The following is a 3962-nucleotide window of genomic DNA, read 5'->3' as shown; positions in this document are numbered from 1 at the left end:
AGCTCCCTCAGCCTCTCCTCCCAGGACTTGCTCTTCAGGCCCTTCCCCAACCTCGTTGCTCTTGCCGGCCTGGGGATGTCCCTGGGGCTCTGGGTGCCCCTGGCCCCGCAGTGCTGCCCAGCCTCCCCGTGGGGGGTTTTGCAGCCAACAGAGGTGCCCGGGCGTTTCTCTGTGGAGAAACATGGGTGACATTTCCATTTGTGCAGCTCCAGGCCCTGTGCAGCTGAGGGTGTTGATACAGTAAGATCATCCCCAGAAGGCAGGATGCTCAAAATGGCACAGGAAAGCCCCGGGGCCGAGCTGCCAGCCCAAGGGTGGGTGATGGTGTCGGCCTGGCGCCCCTTCCAGCGCTTGGCCAAGGCCAGAACCCGAGCGCAGCATGGAAGGAGCGATGGGGACATGCCTACCCTGGTCTTCTGTCCCCAAATTCCAGTAATTTAGGCTTGAACAGGCTGTCCGGGCCAAAAATGTCACCACAAAAGGACATGCAACGGTACGCGATCAGGCCGCAGGCTAACGTGGGTGACGGGCACGACATGGTGATCAGGGCGGCATTTTCCCTGGCCAACACCGGTTCCCTACTGGGGCGGAGGAGCGAGAAGTTTCGTAGAGCTGCAGCTATTGAAACAGCAGAATGGAGCAGGGATCTCTGCCAAGCACAGGGGTGGAAAAGGAAACCAGAGGATAGGAAGAGGGGAGCCCCGAAGGGCTTTAGAGGAAAAGTAAACCCGAGAAAGACGATTAGAACTAACATCTCATTTTTATGGTGCCAGATTTTGAGGGTAAGAGAACTTCTTCCAGGCTCTCTGACAACCTGCTGGGAGGCAGAACTGCTAATTCTCCAGAGGCCAAAGCAGAATTCAGCAGCAGTTGGCTGATGAAGTGGTTGAGCAGGGAAGAAAATGAAGACAAGTAAAACTGAAAGTGAGGCATTTGGAAAAGAGCCTGATTTAACCCCAGTTTGTCCGAAGCCAGACTTGGAGAGGAGGGGGAAGAGTGTCACTGAATGCGTTGTTTTTATGAACAGGCCCATACACGAGGTGTTTAAAAGAATAATAAAGCAAGAATAAGGGAATAAGCACTGCATCCGTCCGCAGCTCTAACCGCAGCTTGTGGTTTCTTTTGCAAGCAAAGACTGGGAGCACTGGGAGCGGTGCCGCTCCAGCGAGCAGACACCCGCACCGCCGGCAGTCCTGGGCCAAGGCCAGCGGTGTGCGACGGGTTTCTGCGGGGCTCTGGGTTAGGCCCTCATTTTCTCTTTCCTGCTTTTAATCTCGTGGATAATGGTGCTTCTCCCTTTGCAAAATGCTCAGTAAAGTACTTAAGACACCTTAAAGGGGGAACTGTAACAATAGAAAAAAACCAAATCAACAACAGGTAATATCTTTAAATATTGCAAGAGAAGATGAGAACAACAAAGCGATAACAAATAAATGTGCATTTTTATGTTCCTGTAGTTGTGGTCTTATGTTCGAGCATAGAGGTACTCCCAAAAGGCATGTTTCGTTTTAAAGGGGTTTTTCAAATTTCAAAATGCATGTAGATACGTAAAGAAGCTGACCAAATACCTTTTATTTGCCAGATGTCACCAACTGTGTTTATGAAGAAAGTAATTTTGTATTTTTTTTAAAGATAATAGCTTTTGCAAGAAATACCTCAGAATATATTAGCAGGTAGTTCTGACTCAAGTCAAAAGATCTGATTTTTTTCCCACTCCTCTTTATTTTTTAACTCATTAAAAAAACCCAACCCATAACTATGAATTTATGAATGCAGTCAGGAATGTGCGTATGGTAACTTACTCCCTTTTACCACTTCGACTCACAACAAAAGAATTCAGCCTTATCAGAGCCTGTTTGAACTTTAAAGCAATAAACAAACAGGTGATTGTTTTCCCATGAGGGAAGAAAGGGAAGGCTTGGTTCCTAGGTGAGCTCCCTACCTATGTGAAAAGGAACAACAGAACAGAGAACAAAGTCCTCGGAGAGCTCATTTTATTTGCCCTGGGGTCAATGTCTCCAGCGTGACCTCGTGTGCTGCACGCTGCTGACCCGTCCAGCTTTGCAGAGTCCACAACGGGCTGGGTAACAAATTATTCAGCAGCGAGAGCAGCCATTTTCTGTTGAGTTCTGTTTTGTGAAAACTGGCTGCTTGCTGCTTGGGTTTGTGCCTTTTTTTTTTTCTTTTTCCTTCCCCCCAACACATTCAAAAGTCTGTATTTTTATACTCAACACTTAAAGCTGTATTCATAATTGCAAATAACAAAACCACAAATGTCCAAAGCTAGAGAACAGTATTGGTTTCTTAGCGAATAGCTTCAGGTGTCTGAGCTGAAATAGGAGGAAAAATTGCCGGGAACAATCCCATTTACCTGAAATACCATGGTTTGGCTAAAGCATCTAGCGTTTTTCAGCTTGGAGCCAGCATTTCATCTCTGTGGAGGGTTACCTTCTAGAAAGCCTTGTCCCCACTTTACCCACCCCCAAATTGTATGCCTCTTTTTTTTTTTTTCCCCCCAGTTTCCAAATGGCATTTTAGGTTTTTGGGTTTTTTTTTTTTAAGGCAATACCAGGTTTGGAAAGATGGAACATTTCATTCTGGATGTAACCCAAAGCCTTCCTGCTCTCAGAAGCCTTTTCCAGCCCAATGGGAAGAGCAGAGGTGCCCATGGGACAGGGGAGATCTCACACAACCTGCAGCGCTTTCCAGTCCCAACATGAAAGAAACGTTCTGTAAACATTGGCAAAGCCACTTCATTGTTTCCTTTCAAATTGCTCCTTAAAAGACTCATTGCTGGAGGCCTTAAAAAAACCAAAAAGACCCAGAAGCAGCTGCCATCCACCCCCAAAGCTGTCGTGTTGCCCTGGCAGGCGTTGGCTGTGTCCTGCCCAGGGTCTCGCCAGTCCCTGCACCTCTTGTTCCAGACAGAGCAGGTGTCGTTTTGTTCTGACAGCGCCTGCTGCAAAACTTCCTCACACACGGTGTGGTGTAGCTCAGGTGAGGCATGACAAACGGGGAGAGTTTCAGCTTCATCTGGCAGGTTGACTGTTCAATGGGACTCATGCAGGGAAATCTGCTGTCTGGATTTCTGCTGCGTGTTTTGGCCTCTTGCAAGAAAGTCATAAGAGGTGCCCAAGTAGTTCATTTGTGGAACAAGATGCTATGGAATCACTGAACCGGTTAGGTTGGAAAAGAGCTTTAAGATCATCAAGTCCAGCGGTTAAAACCTGGCCCTATTTAACTATGCCCCAGCTGGGCACTGTTTGGAACAACTCATTTCACCTGAGATTTACTCTCTCAGGCAGCATATTCTGGATTTCTAATGTTAAATTTCAAGCTACCTTTGAGATACTGTCATGAACACCAGTAAACATACTGCAGGTCTTCATGCTACCCTAAGCACTGAAAAAATTGAGTACAAACACCACACCCTCCCATTCATTTATTAAGTAGTCAATGCATTTTCTGAGTGTATCTAAGGGAAAAGTCAAGCATATGTCGCATGGCAGTGAAAACAAGATTGAAAAGCAAAGGCAAGAGACCTAGTGGTGAATCTGGAAGCAACTCAGTCTGGAAGAAGCCTCAGCCTCTGCGAGCTTTGTGAAATACAAGTAGATTTGCAGCACAAAGCCCACAGGACGCCGTCCAGATTGACCCCTCCCCAACCTTCCAGCCTTGCCCGCCTGATGTGACACAGGAGGACGCAGGAGCTCTCAGGCTTTTACTGCTCTTTGAGCCACAGCTGTCACTGCACACTTCAACAACACCCTGCCAGGTCTGAAATAAATTTTTTCCCAACCTTTTGCTCTGGGTATTTCTTTTGGTTGCTCTGTTTAGAAGTAGCTTGCTGTGGCCAGGAGCTGTAAGTGTGGTGGGGCTGTTACCCAGCGCTGTTTATGAAATGGGGCGAGGTGTTGCAGTCTGTAGGACAGTCCCCAGCCACCGCTGAATCCCAAGCCACC

This window comes from Apaloderma vittatum, unplaced genomic scaffold (genome assembly GCF_000703405.1).
Source record: "Apaloderma vittatum isolate BGI_N311 unplaced genomic scaffold, ASM70340v1 scaffold18009, whole genome shotgun sequence".
In the NCBI taxonomy this organism is placed as follows: domain Eukaryota; kingdom Metazoa; phylum Chordata; class Aves; order Trogoniformes; family Trogonidae; genus Apaloderma; species Apaloderma vittatum.
Note: the sequence above shows the minus strand (reverse complement) of the source record.